Source organism: Podarcis filfolensis (assembly GCF_964270895.1).
Source record: "Podarcis filfolensis genome assembly, chromosome: 7".
NCBI classification, from domain to species: Eukaryota; Metazoa; Chordata; class Lepidosauria; order Squamata; family Lacertidae; genus Podarcis; species Podarcis filfolensis.
In genome coordinates, this window is record NC_139603.1 from 26,488,646 (window position 1) to 26,504,433 (window position 15,788).

Sequence of the window (15,788 nt, forward strand, 5' to 3'; positions counted from 1 at the left end):
CCATCTTCCATTGTTACTAGTCTGTTGTCTCCTAAAAGACAGAACAAAGCAAACTGCGGAAAGCTCCTGGATTGTTTTTGAGCACCCTAGCATTTCTGAATTGTATTTATCTAGAATTTGCATATCTAGAGGCATTTTTGCTTCTTCCTGGGCCACAATCACACTATACGCTTAAAGCACTATGATACTGCTTTAAACAGTCATGGCTTCCCCAACAAATTTTGGGAAATGTAGTTTGTTAAAGGCGCTTTTTAGGAGGCCCCTGTTGCCTCATGGAGCTACAATCGTCCTTCACAGGAACTCTGTCGATTGTAGCTCTGTGAGGGGAATAGGGCCTCCTAATAACTGTCAGCACCATAACAAACTACATCTCCCAGAATTCTTTGGGGGAAGCCACGACTGTTTAAAGTAGCATCATAGTGCTTTAAATGTATGGTGTGGATGTGGTCACAAAGAAAATAACAGACCAATACTTAGCTCTTCTAGCGAGAGCTGGACTTAAGATTTTCTCAATAGGATGTGGGAGAAAAGTTGTCTTGGGCCTTGGCGTATCATACAGCCATTTTAAAAAATAAAATAAAATCTGCCCTGGCTATTGTGCAATCATTATGCAATAATGTATTCAGGGCAAGGGAATATTTTAATTTGAAGAAATATGTTAATACTTGTTTTGGAGTACATATTCCTCTTTCCCTCAGGAAAGGAATTTCCCTTCATTCTGGAGCCACTACCCAAGCCTCTCATTTGTAAATGAAGACCCATAGAGCACCTGACAGTCAGCACGGCATCATGGGTAGCATTCAACTACGGCTGTTGAGACCTGAGTTCAAAGCCCCGCTTATCTGTGAAACTCACTGGGACGAGTTTGTGCCAGTCCCTATCTCTCAGGCTAGCAAGGTTGCTGTGAGGATGAAATAGTGGCGGTGGGGTAGAACCACACAGGTAACTTTGACTTTCTTGAAGGTTGGAAATGGAATAGTGCTCTGGAGATATCCCTCAAATCTTGCAACACTACAGCCTGGGGAAATCCATGGCCTGTTTAAAACATCCCCATTTTCTACCGGCTAGCAGCACCAGATGCAGTTTTCTAGGCTGAGACAGGAACACAGACATTGCCCTTAAAGTCATTGGAATACCCAAATAGATCTTGGAGCTCTAATTACCTGGAGTGAAGCAATTCAAGTTAATTCAATAGCTTGTCAGAAGACATTGCCCAGGTATCTGGAATGCATTTACTAGAAACCACACCTACCTGGGGAAGGGAGGAGGATATATAAACTATTGTGTTGTTTATTCATTTGATAGCTGTTGCAAGAGAGGCTTGGGAAGCAGTTTGCTCTGACTGATTGTTGGATCATAAGGGCACGGGTGAGAGTTGCCAGCTTTTCCTAGAATCACAGATGCATTCCCTGAACAGAGCTGTCACATGGCATCTATACTTACTCCCAATTTAAAGTGCTGCTTTTGATCTTGCAGGCCCTTGGGGCTGAGTTTCAAACTGGCATACTCAAAGGACCACTTGTCTTCATGTGCACTTCCCCACACAACTCGGATGTTCAGATGCAGATGCTCCCACCATCTGAGAATTGGTTGGTGTCTATGGCAGAGGAGTCCCCTCAGTGGTGGCACCTTGCTTGACTGAGGAACGATCACAATTCCACTTACCGTATTTTTCGCTCTATAAGACACACTTTTTCCCTCCTAAAAAGTAAGGGGAAATGTGTGTGAGTCTACTGAAGCGAAAGCAGGCTGCGCAACTATCCCAGAAGCCAGAACAGTGAGAGGGATCGCTGCTCTAGCTCTGCCCCTTCCTCCACCTCCTGCAAAAGCCAGCAAGAGCCACGCTCCCTTTAAAGAGCTGCCCTTCTCCCTCCTTGGGGAAAAGCCTGCAAGCGCCACACACATGCTCCACGTGGCTTGTGAAAGGGAGCGCTGAGCAGAGCCTGGGATGCATACAGGCTCTGCTCAGTGCTCCCTTTAAAGATTTTTTCCCCTTGCATTCCCCCTCTAAAAACTAGGTGCATCTTATGGTCAGGTGCGTCTTATGGAGCAAAAAATACGGTATCTCTTATTTCCCAACTTCCAGAACAGTAGCAATTTTGCCTACGTTTCCTCATATATTAAAAAGGCCAAACAGCTCTGAGCATGTATAGCAACAACAACAACAACTTTATTATTTGTACCCTGCTCATCTGAGAGAAGTTCTTAATATTTGATGTTTCGCTGTGTTTGATGTTTTAATTTGTCGGAAGCTGCCCAGAGTGGCTGGGGCAACGCAGTCAGATGGGCAGCATATAAATAATACATTATTGTTGTTATTATTATATACAAAATATAGGGTTGCTGGGAATTATATAACTTGGTGACTACATAAGGAGGGTTACATTGAGAAGGAGGGACTAGCCCATAGTGGTGAGTGGAGATTCCAGCATAGGTCTCTTCAGCCCTAATCTGAAATGTAGGGTTGGGAGAGAAATTTGATTTAGTTCACATTTATTTATTTCAAAATGTCATATTTGCTTCATAAAGCTGATACACTGCTTGATTGTAAAGAACTTCAGAGGAGATAGATTCACATTTAATAGCGAATCTATCAAATCTGTACTTTCCTAAAGAATATGAGAATATGAAGCACGGCTTTTCTTCAAAATTCACAGTTATTTGAATCTTTCAGTGCAGTTTTCCAGCCAATGTATACAGAAATGCATAGACTAGGGGAAAGTGTGCATAAGAATTACCATACCATATTTTTCCGTGTATAAGATGCCCCCATGTATAAGACGACCCCTATTTTTCTGAAGCCTAAATTAAGAAAGCAATATTGTAAAGCAAAGAATATCACCTTATACCCAGAAAAAATACGGTATTGGTGAAAATACCATACAAAATAGGGAAATTTTCTTGCAAAAATGTGTGCATCTGTCAAAGCTGCAAACAAAAATGTGTTCATTAGGAGAAATTTGTACTAAACTGATGAATTTTTATGAAGATTAAAAAAATGTGGAGGACTGAATTTAAGATTGGGAAAATGATAAACTGAGAGCACTAAAAAGAACAGATCCTTTCCTACTGACATGTTGCCAGCCACTCTTTCCTCTTTCTCGGTTTCCTGCCTCCCTATGCAGAATTTTGCACCTTTTTGCAAAAGGGTGTGACAAACTGCTGAAAATACCCGGCACCACTAAGTAAATCAGTATTGTCACTGTAATTGCTACTTATTGGTATTTCCTTGCTCAGCAATGTGCTAGACAAAGGTGGGGATTTTTCTTCTTCTGTTAGGCAAGTGAAGAATTTATAATGAACACAAATAGCTTTGGATTTTTCTATAAATACACCTGGGCGCATGCCCTGAGGATCTTTCTTCTCACTTGTCAAGGAGGGTGGGAGGACAGCTGCTTTGCAGTAAAAAGGTTTAACTGTCTTAACAGCCATAAAAAAGGCATCATAAAGAAGGCTGGCCAGTTAAGGATGTGCAAAACTTGTCTTGGCCAATTCTGAACCCAGCCAAACCTGGCTGGGGCATGTAAACAGCCTGTTGACTCAGACACAGACCTTCAGGCTCACCTGTCCATTGCACAATGTTTAAGGCAGGTAGGAGGGAATCAGATCACGTTAGAGAAGCAAAAAGAAACTAAACTGGCAACCTGGTATGAATAAAGACATTGGAGGTAGGAATTACCGTATTTTTCGCTCTATAAGACGCACCAGACTACTAGACGCACCTAGTTTTTGGAGGAGGAAAACAAGAAAAAAAATATTCTGAATCTCAGAAGCCAGAACAGCAAGAGGGATCGCTATGCAGCGAAAGCAGCGATCCCTCTTGCTGTTCTGGCTTCTGGAACAGCTGCGCAGCCTGCATTCGCTCCATAAGATGCACACACTTTCCCCCTTACTTTTTAGGAGGGAAAAAGTGAGTCTTATAGAGCAAAAAATACGGTATGAGCTCAGTTTCCCTCATGCTGGAAATTCAAATGTGGGAACTGACAAGGCAGTTATCTGTCTAATACAAAGGTACCCAATAAGGTGACCTACAACTCCCATCAGCCCTCACCAGCCTAGCTAGTGGTCAAGGATGATGTGTGTCCGCATCGCCCTTGAGCCAGTGCCACCAACTGAACTCATCCACTTCAGCCCTGACTGGGCTAGGCGAGCTGGGTAGCACTTCCAGAGACCACCTTCTGCACAGGAACAGGTCAAAATGCTGTGGACTCACAGCTTAGAGTTGTGAGCACCGGATTCAGTTCCACAAGTAGACAGTCGTCACACAGCAGAGTATAGCAGAGTATAGCAGAGTATAAATGATTCGGAGAGCAGCTCTGTAGAATATCTTCTTTATTCTATCTACAACTATAATACACAACTATATACAGAGCTAAATAGGTCTAAGCATAAATGAATGCTGCACTGAGTGTCTGCAGCTGCTCTTAGCAGCAACCTTATCTCTACACAGAATGTATATCACTCAGTCTCTCTCTCTCCGACACACTGACTGACTGACTGACTGACTGACTGATGTGGTGCTGGAGCAGAATAAGTAGAGAGCAGAACACGCCTCCTCCTCTCTGGAGAATCAGCAGAGATCATCATGAGATTCTTGGATATGGGAGGGGTGAAATCTCCTCATCCTCCCCCATTTCATCCGACCATTTCAAGAATCTAAATATAACTGCAATTTGCACACACATTCCAAAAGTTGTTCTCTGCTTACAACCTTTGTTAACACATCTGCAGGTATCTCTCTCCCCTTTATCTAAGACACTTTTATCACATCATTAAACAGTCACTGCAACCACTCTGTGTCTATCAGGAAAGAGTTAAACCATAAACCTCAACCTGTAACTCACACAAAATACACATTGTGACAATACAAATGAATAAGCAGCTTCTAGAAAAATCTTCATACATGCTTCTCTCTCTCAAATGCAAATTGACATTGCTAATTGGGCAGATTTGAACAAACCACTTTCAGTACTTAAACGCTTGCTCCTTCAATCCTGATCTTTTAACGTATTACACATGAACCACTTAAGGTCAGGTAAGGAAATAAATAAAGCGTTTTGTGCTATTACTCTCAGCACACTTCATGCCTGGTTTAAAAACCCCACCAGAGTTGCTCGTGACCGCAGCCTTAGCAAACTCTTGAGAAAACCCTTTTGGTGGTACACCCTTGGTTGTTCTCTCGGATCTGCGCAAAACTCTCTGATCCTCTTGTTCTGGTGCTTCCTCCTCTTTGGGAGAATGGGGAGCTAAAGTATATGAAGCAGAACACGCCTCCTCCTCTCTGGAGAATCAGCAGAGATCATCATGAGATTCTTGGATATGGGAGGGGTGAAATCTCCTCAATGTGATCAACACATAAGGGCACCAATGTGCCCCCTGTGTAATCCTTTTGCGTCTACTCATAAGTAATCCCCATTGAGTTCAATGGAACTTACTCCCAGGTAAGTGAGCAGGACTGACCCAAGGCATTTTGCTGCCTGAGGCAAAGAACAGCATGATGCCTCCACCCGCCCATAATCCATGTACAAAAGCTGTCTAGATTGGCAGTTAATCTCACTTCAGTGTTGGTCATGAGACAGCATCTTCCATGGCTTTGGAGGAAAGCAGATGAGATTAAGGAGTGTAGGTCAGGCCGGGCGGCACACTAATTAAAATTGGCATCCCCACCCACACTTTATGATGCAGTATGAGCCACTCAATGGATATCCTACTCAGAATGTATATCACCGTGTGAATAATGTATTCACACATCCAGTCTTTGTGCCAACATTTCCAGAGGTACAAGCTTGGTGGATCAGGGGGACGCTGTGGACATAGTGTATCTTGATTTGAGTGAGGCTTTTGACAAAGTCCCCCATGATATTCTTGTGGAGAAGCTGGTAAAATGTGGTCTGGATGAGGTTACTATAATGTGAATTTGTTGCTGGTTGGCTGACTGAACCCAAAGAGTGCTCAGTAATGGGTCCTCATCATCCTGGAAAAAAGTGGCAAGTGGTTCTGTCCTGGGTATGTTGTTGTTCAATGTCTTTACAAATGACTTGGATCAAGGAATTGAAGGGGTGTTCATCAAATTTGCAGATGACACCAAACAGGGAGGGGTAGCTAATGCTGTAGAAGACAGAATCAGAATTCAAAATGACCTTAACAGATTGGAGCTAACAAAATGATTTCAGTAGGGACAAATGTAAGGTTCTGCACTTGGGCAGGAATAACCAGTTGTACAGATATAAGATAGGGGACACCTGACTTGCCAGTGGTACATGTGAAAAGAATCTGTGGTCTTAGTAGACCACAAGCTTAACATGAGTCATCAGTGAGATGCAGTAGCAAAAAAAAAGCTAATCTATTCTAGGCTGCATCAACAGAAGTATAGTGTGCAGATCAAGGGAAGTTACAGTACTGCTCCATTCTGCCTTGGTCAGATCTCATCTGGAGACCTGTGTCCAGTTCTGGGCACCACAATTTAAGAAGGATGTTGACAGGCTGGAACGTGTACAGAGGAGAGCAACTAAGATGATCAAGGGTCTGGAAACAAAGCCTTTTGAGGAATGGTTGAGAGAATTTGGTATGTTTAGCCTGGATAAGAGGAGACTGAGAAGAGATATGATAGCCATCTTCAAATATCTAAAGGGTTGTCATATGGAAGATGGAGCAAGCTTATTTTCTCCTGCTCTAGGGGGTAGGATCCAAATCAATGGCTTCAAGTTACAAGAAAGGAGATTCTGACTCAACATCAGGAAGACCTTTCTGACAGTAAGAGCTGTTAGGCAGTGAAAAGGACTCCCTGGGGAAGTAATGGACTCCCCTTCATTGGAGGTTTTCAAGCAGAGGCTGGATGGCCATCAGTCATGGATGCTTCAGTTGAGATCCCTGCATTGAAGGAGATTGGACTAGATGACCTTTGGGTCTCTTCCAACTCTACAGTTCTATGATTCTATGCCTCAGGCATCTTCTGCACCCAGAACGAGCTTACTGAATTGGAGTGACCACATTTCTGTACTTCAGACACTTTATAGATTTGAAAAGCTAATGCCTGCAACTAGAAATTCATAAGACGCACTTGAGAGCCAGTGTTGTGTAGTGGTTCAGAGCGGTGGACTCGTAATCTGGTGAACCGGGTTCGCTTCCCCGCTCCTCCACATGCAGCTGCTGGGTGACCTTGGGCTAGTCACACTTCTCTGAAGTCTCTCAGCCCCACTCACCTCACAGAGTGTTTGTTGTGGGGGAGGAAGGGAAAGGAGAATGTTAGCTGCTTTGAGACTCCTTCGGGTAGTGATAAAGTGAGATATCAAATCCAAACTCCTCCTCCTCCTCCTCTTCTTCTTCTTCTTCTTCCTCCTCCTCCTAAAATCAATTCAATAGGCATTAGGAATGCACTTTAAGAAATATTAAATTTATAAGAGTTTTTTTAAATCCCGTTACATTCATTTCTTTAAAAAATTGTTAAGCGTTTCAAAATAAATATGCAGCCCTGAACTTGAAAAAAATAGGAGCATTTAAAGCATATCTTTACTTGGCCAGCCTTTACTGAGGTAAATAAAAAGATAAAAAATGGGATGCTCCCATCATCAGTCACTGGTTAATAGCTCCAGTTTGCAACCATTTGGTAACATGATGAGATCACTGGTTTAGCCCAATCCCCATCCTTTTCCCACTGTTGAAATAGTAACTTTCTGCCAACACTAACAAAGCTGATAGAGGAGGAAAAATCCACTCTATATATGTCTCAGTGATATCACCGTCTATTTTCCATTTGCAGAGAACAAGTGGCATTTTCCTGTAATATAGAGAGGGGGAAAATGGCAGAGCCCCAGTTTTAAGCACTTTGATGTTGAAACTTACTAGCCCTGTTCATTTCATCGAAGCAGACATGGAAACTGTACGTGCTTAGAATTAGCAATGAGGCTTACCTGGAATTAAATTCTGTACCAAACAGCAGTTCTTTTACATCATCAAGATGTTGCGGAAGGTTCTCCTACGCTCCTGGAAAAAGAAAGCTCACATCCTAGGAGCTTTAAAACTGATCTAGAGGATGTCCAAGAAACTGTATTCTTTGTTGGAATTCATATAGAATGGAGGTATAATCTACAGCTAGATCTAAAGAGCATGTTTGGTGTATCAGAGTAGAGAACTTCATTATGCCCCATAGGTTTTTGTTTTAATTTTCATGCATTGCACTCTAAACTTCTGTATAAGGATGGACACACCTGTTAATATCAGTGTCCTGTTTTTTCACTCTTAAGTTCAGTCCCTGGATCTAGAGGTTTTAGAAAACTATTGCCCAGACTCTAATATTCCGTTCCTGATCAAGGTGATTGAGAGGGTGGTGACCAGCTAGCTTCCGGTATACATGGAGGAAGCAGATTATCCAGCTCAGGCATGGCCAAACTTGGTCCTCCAGCTGTTTTGGGACTACAGTTCCCATCATCCCTGACCACTGGTCCTGTTAGCTAGGGATGATGGGAATTGTAGTCCTAAAACAGCTGGAGGGCCAAGTTTGGCCATGCCTGATCTAGCTCCTTGCTAATCTGGTGTGAAACCTGGTTTCAAGTACCAAAAGAGCCTTGGTTGCCCTGATTGATTACCTCTGTTGGGAGACAGAAAGTCGGACTGCGACTCTTGTTGGTATTCTTGATCTCTCAATGCCTTCTGATGCCATTGACCACGGTGTTCTTCTGGAGCGAATCAGGAAAGTGAGAGCTGAAGTTACTTGTGTGAGTTGGGGTAAGCCTTGTGTGCACTGAGCTTTCCTCATTTGGCATTTAAAAAAATAATAAGGGGGCGAAAGGGAGTGGGTGTCCAGGAAAATTAACTTTGCCAAGCCCACCCACCATTGTACCCAATGTGTTTTGACTATACAGTGGTACCTCTGGTTACGTACTTAATTCGTTCCGGAGTTCTGTTCTTAACCTGAAACTGTTCTTAAACTTAGGTACCACTTTAGCTAATGGGGCCTCCCGCTGCTGCCGCCATGCGATTTCTGTTCTCATCTTGAAGCAAAGTTCTTAACCCGAGGTACTATTTCTGGGTTAGCGGAGTCTGTAACCTGAAGCGTATGTAACCTGAAGCGTATGTAACCCGAGGTACCACGGTATGAGATTTTGGGTTTAGGCATGCTCCCTGGAATGTAACCACTTACGGGCTTACTGTCCTAGCATATAAAGTCCTAAATCTTGGACCAAGTACCGAAAAGTGCCTCTCCCATTATCACCCATCTGTGACCCTACAAGTGGCAAGTGAGGCCTTGTTGCCCATCAAAGCATTTTGAGTGGTGGATCCCCATTGATGGAATTCCCTCCCTGGTGAGGTGTGTCTCTCTCCCCGAAACCACTGGCTGGGATAATGTTTATAAAGTGTTTTTTTGGCAGGACTTTTTTTCAGCCAGAACATGGGCGCCATTGCCATTATAAAAGAACACAAGTGAGTTCTGGCACCTTTTTTTCTAGAAAAATAGCGCTGTTTTTTAGATTGTTTTTAGAATGCCTTAAAAAAAATTTTTTTTTTGCATTGATGTGTTAGCCACCCCGGGGGGTGCAGGATATAAACTGATTAAATCCCCGTCATTGATACCATATGATGTAACATCTGAGTAAGCATGATTTTTGTTAGTGCAAACATCTCTTCTCTGCAGCGTGTGCAGAGCGAGAGCAGGGTACATACTATCAAATAAAGTGATCTATGGAATAGCAAATGACACAATGATGATTGTTTGCACAGATACAGTTGTCACTCAGCAAACCTACCCATTTATGTTAATTTAAAGCTACTGAGGACTCCTTACACAATAGGAGTTAGATCACTGTGAATAATGGACACGGGCAAGGAGTAAGTAAGGCACTTCATAGGAAGCAAACCCCATTAAATTAAATGAGATATTTATTTTTTTTAAGAGTAGACCTAGATCATGTGGCACTGTTTTGCCTTACAGGATTATTTTGAAAGCAAATTTCCATTTAAACATGAAAGTCAGCCTCAGTCTGCCACCTTTTCAGCTTTATGTCTTTCTTGCTCTGACACTTTAAAATTTTTTATTTTACTATCTCCTACACCTCGGTCCAGTATACCTGAAGGAGCGTCTCCACCCCCATCGTTCTGCCCGGACACTGAGGTCCAGCGCTGAGGGCCTTCTGGCGGTTCCCTCACTGCGAGAAGCCAAGTTACAGGGAACCAGGCAGAGGGCCTTCTCGGTAGTGGCACCCACCCTGCGGAACGTCCTCCCATCAGATGTCAAAGAGAAGAACAACTACCAGACTTTTAGAAGGCATCTGAAGGCAGCCCTCTTTAGGGAAGCTTTTAATGTTTAACAGACCACTGTATTTTTATTTATTTATTCTTTTAGACCACTGTATTTTAATACTTTGTTTGAAGCCGCCCAGAGTAGCTGGGGAAACCCAGCCAGATGGGTGGGGTATAAATAATAAATTCTATTCTATTCTATTCTATTCTATTCTACACACATCACAGAAATATATCCTTTTGGTTTTGCAGCATTCTCTCACACGAGCAATTTTCATGTATTACAGGTATGCAGAGCTATTGCCTCTAAGGTTTTGCAATGCAGTTCTCCCACCAAGTAATGTGTACCAAAAATGCACATACCAGAGGAAAGTGTGCATAAATGCATATGAAAATAATATATGTGGCATGCATTATATTAGGGTGAATTGTGTGTGTGTTTTCCTGTATGTGTGTGTCAGGGAACTGCCATCGGAGCTAGAGGCGGAGGCAAGGCTCCAAAGCGATGCTGGAGAAGGGCCCAGCAGGGAGAGAGGCAGCTCATCGGCTGGGGAAGGAAATCAGCGTAACACCAGGGATAAAGGAGGGCAGATGGGGGAAGCGGAGAGGGGGCTCCAGGACTCCTCACCGGAGACCAGCAAGGAGAGCATGGGTCCTCCGCTGCCCACACCCACCCTGCACAGAAGACTGCCGCGCAGGGAGAGTAGGCGGCAACTTGGCGTCAAAGAACTTCTTTGCTGGAAGAGGTTCAAGAAACGCCCACTGACGGATTCTGCTAGTGACTGAAACAGCCACGAAGTGAAGGGCTGTCCAGACAGAAAAGGTTTAACCAGGCAACCTAGCCTAGAGTGGCGGTAACTTACGCACGAGCAACCCCTATAACCATTACAGTGTGTAAAACAAAATTGCATTCAAAAATGTTTCTATTAGGGGAACCACACAAGTTTTTGAGGACTTTTTAAAAAATCAGAAACTGTTGCAGAAATGTGGGAAACCAAAATTGGGAAAGGGGAAAAAGTAACTGAGAGAAAGTTAACTTGACAGATTTGTCCATTTCTGTCTGGAGAATGGCATATCTGAAAGCTGATTTGAAGAATGCATGTCTTCTCTGGGAAATAGATGCACACACTCTTCTTACTGCATCATGTCTGCCCACATGCACCAAATAACAAAAAATAGAGGCATCCTGTCAGTAATCATGCTGCAGCATTCTGCACTAACTGCAGCTTCTGGATCAACTGCAAGGGAAGCCCCACACAGAGCACATGGCAGTAATCTAGCCTTAAAGTAACAAGCGCATGAATGACTGGGGCCAAGATCTCCTGGTCCAGGAACAGGTATAGCTTTCAGGGGCTGGACTGAGGAGGAATGGTGGGGGCCGCCCCCCCTTCTCCTGAACCTTCCTGAGAACAGTATAGATTTAGAACAGTGGTTGGCAGAAGGACATAGTTCAGAGACTGTAGAGGGGAAAAGTTGGGAAATATTGGAAGAGGAGCAGCAGGAAGAAGAAGCACCAGGGGAGAGACAGCTGACAGACTCAGTGTCTTTGGAAAGCATTCCTGATCCCCCTCTCCCAGGACCAGGCAGGCATTGAGAGTAGTAGAACAGAGAGCTCAGAGACAGAAAGCTCGGATTAGTCAATGCAGGAGTGACGCAGAATAAGGGGGACGTGGGATTTTACTTAGACCAACGCCATTTCTAAAGAGAGACCACATTGCTTTGTCTCTCACTGTGATTATTGAATAAACTAATTGGCAAGAACTCTTCTTTTTTAAAATCTGCTTCTTTGCTGCCACTCTGGGAGGGATCTGTTCCCCTGAAGCCTGACAATAGCTGTCAAATCATTTACAGTTAAAGGCAATTTTAGCCACTGAAGCTACCTGGACCTCCAGTGACAATGCTGGACCCAGAAGCACCCCCAAATTGCTAGCATGCTTCTTTAGAGGTTGCGCAGTCCCCAGTGCCAGATTTACACATAAGCTAAACAAGCTATAGCTATAGCTCTCTTGGGGGCCCCAAAAAAAATTAAAGGGGAAAAAAATTAAAGGGAAAAAACCCTGGATGTACATTTCCAAAATATAATACAATTACTTTGATAAAATACATATTTTGTTATGTGCAAATGGCTTTAGATACCTATTAGGTCCATAAATTACCATAAAGCATATATTCAACACAAAAAACAGCGACAATTTGTTGTTGACAAAGGACAGCTAGACATATAAAGGGCCCCGTTACCTTCAGTAGCTTAGTGCGTTGTCAAACCTAAATCCAGCCCTGGCAGCTCCATCCAAGATAAGCAATTGACCCTTTTATTGGACGTGGGAACTATTCACCCACACGATTCAAGCTCAGCTTGTTTTTCCTCATCCACCTCGCCACTGCATCCAAGGCAATTGCCCAGCGAAGGTGTGGCCTCTCCCGATTCAGATGTTATGGTGAAATAGAGCTGAGCGTAGTAGCATACCGATGGCACCTTATCCTGGAACTGCTCCCATGACCACTCCCAATGGCTTAATGCAGAGGCAGAGGAAGGGGGGTGCGGTGGGGGCGGGCCACCCCGGATGTCACCACTTGGGGGGGGTGACAAAATGCCGGGCAGGACTCACTGCAGCATGCCCGAGCCACGCATCTCTCCTGGGAGTGACATGGTGGCTTGGGTGCCCACAGGCTCCGTGATGCCCCAAACGGTCTGCCCACTGCCTCCCCCTCAGCCATAGGGCGGTTGAGTGGAAGGAGGCAGGCAGACTCCGGAGGCCCTGCGGAGGGTTCTGCCCCAGCTCGCACCGTCCCTGGGCACAGGGCACGCGCAAAACCCCAGGCGACCAATCGGCTTGCTCCGCCGTTGGTTTAATGCAGATATTAAAATAGCACTGGAGATTTGGGGCAGAACAGAGCTGCCCAGAGGCTGGAAAACACTGTTCTGTTGCTACTCTTTGGATTCCGTGCTGAATGTAGGATTGGAACCACGAGCAAGAAAGCTATCGGGTCATTGCAAATTAGTGGCTTTGTAAAGAACAAAGTGGTCTCATTTGTTAGCGGGTGTCTCCCTTCAGAAGAAAAAGAATGGGAGTTTTTGTCTCCGATGCAAGGCCTTTCATACAATGCCAAGACAAGCAACAGTCATGCACTGGGAATGAAAATTAGAAGTGTCTTCTTGTTGGTATACAATTACTTGTGCCCCGAGGAGGCAGCATCTTAGGTGCACAGCTGCACTGCAAATGTTTCTCCAAGTTTATTTAGTGAAAGGAGTGTGTGTACTTTACATACTAAAGCCAATTGCACTCCTGTGCCAGTTGATTCCACTCCTTCGCTGAGCTGTATGGTGACTAAGTGAGAAACAGTCACCGAAGCCTGAGGAGACGGGGAGCTCAGTGAAGAAAGTGTCTGGCAGTAGACAGAGGCAGGCCTTGGAATATTGCAAAAGGCCCCTTCAGTGGAATGATTAAGGCAGCGCTCCTAAGCATACTAAACAGGAGTAGGACTCACCGAATGTTAGTGAGACAAAGTAAATATGCAAAGGATAGCTACAGTTCTATCTATGCTTACTCAGGAGTGACCCCCACCTAGTACAGGGGGACTTAGAAAATTTCCATAGGCTACTGTGAGCCTAATAACATACCCTCCAACATTTCTCCAATGAAAATAGGGATGCCGTATTCCTCAATAATAATAATAATAGTAATAATAATAATACCCCACCCATGTGACTAGGTTACCCCAGCCACTCGGAGCGGTTTCCAACATACAGTGGAACCTCGGTTTTCGAGCATCTTGGAAGCCAAATGATTCGGAACCTGAACGCCAAAATCCCGGAAGTGAATGTTTCCATTTTCGAATACGCCTTGGAAGTCAAACGGCTTCCAAGGTGCGTTTCTCCATTTTCTCAATAGAATTTGCCGACCACCCATTGTGCCTCGGTTATCGAACGTTTCGGAGTCAAACAGTCTTCTGGAATGGATTACGTTTGACAACCGAGGTGCCACTGTACATAAAAACATAATAAAACATTAAACAACTTCGCTATACAGGACTGCCTTCAGATGACTTGGGGGTTGAATAGCTCCATACCATCCAACATTTCTCTGATGAAAATAGGGAGGAAAAGCTGATCAAATCAGAAACGGGGATGGCTTCTGTAAATCCAGAAAACAGGGACACTTGGAAGCTCCGTAATAATACTTCTAATAGATGGTAAGGGAGAAGTTTAGGAATTGTGTGTGTCTGTGAAATTCTAATTGCAACATCACTTTACATGTTTGAGAATTTAGGTCTGATAAAAACAGGCAGTGGGGAGGAATTCGATTCACTTCACAATTAAAGCTTAATCGATCAAATGTACTCTTTGGAAAACAAATCTGAGAACCGAAACACTGCCATCCTTTAAAATTAGTGCCTGCCTGAATTTTGCAATGTAGTTCACTCACTAAATGATGTTTAGAAAAATGCATTGATTAGGGGTAATGTGCATAAAAAGAATATAGTGGTCAAAATAACAGACAAATGTATTATATTCAGGGGAGAAACCTGCATACAAAACTGTGTTTATTAGCAGAAATTCACACTAAAATGCTGAAGAAATTGAACTGAAAATGTAGATAACTGAATTGAAGATTAGGAAAATGAGAAAATGAGAGAACTGGAATTGATACATCTTTCTATCCCTATAACTTTCTCTTTTTTCAATATTTTGAGTTCATTCTCACAAGTGTCGTCAAGTGAAGTGCCAAAGCACTTACGTGTTCTACTTTACAGAGGACAACTCTCTGTTTGAAGGATTGTCTACCCCAAGTCCAGTTTCAGTATAAAGAACACATCCAGACATTCATCCTGATTTGCTTATTTGGTGCTGATATATATCCCTATTAAGAATAGGTTTATCTCATGCTTTTCAAGCCATTTCTCCATTGCTTTCAAAACTGCAAAAAGTCTGTTTCTTTTTTTAAATAAAGCGGACTTGTTGCGCTAAGACAACAGAGCACTTTAGTCCGTTTTAATGGTGTTAACTGAAATTTTGGGTGTGTCCTTGAATACCAGTGGTCCAGAGGTGACCAACTGTAGGAATTGGTGCCTGAATTGTGCAGCAATACTTTTTAAAGTGTCATCCCTAGCACAGTTCTTCTTCCGGCAGCAAAATGTCTTCACCCAGCATGGATGGGTATAACAGAGAAGGAGAGTCAAAGAAGCTGGAAAGAAACTTTAATGTGGTTCCTGTTCAGGCAGATGATCTGAATTACATCTTGTTTATATCCAGCCTAGTGGAGTAAACTCAGCAAAATACACAACCAAATTCTGTTGTGTAATTTTTCTGTGGGGGAGAGCTTGAAGACAATAATAGCACTGGATGGATGTTTGGAAGACATCAGAACCACCAAATTATGCTCAATTTTTATATTCCGACAGACAACCTCCTATTGTGGTTTCCCCCCTCAGTTATGTACATTGCTTTGTGTAATTGTCACTTCTGCAATTTGTGACTGTATTATCAAACAACATATTATCTCATGCACATGCTGGTTATTCCTGGACTTGTTTGCATAGGTGAATTGCTG

General features: G+C 43.4%; 1 long non-coding RNA gene across 1 annotated transcript; it reads right to left on the reverse strand.

The window, feature by feature from the left end:
* Positions 1-7,316: 7,316 nt before the first annotated feature.
* On the reverse strand, positions 7,317-12,732 carry LOC310767206. The gene is made up of 3 exons (XR_014550732.1): positions 12,475-12,732; positions 8,586-8,675; positions 7,317-7,338 (listed from the first exon to the last, which is right to left on the reverse strand). It is a non-coding gene; the product is annotated as an uncharacterized lncRNA (long non-coding RNA).
* Between the last annotated feature and the right edge of the window lie 3,056 nt (positions 12,733-15,788).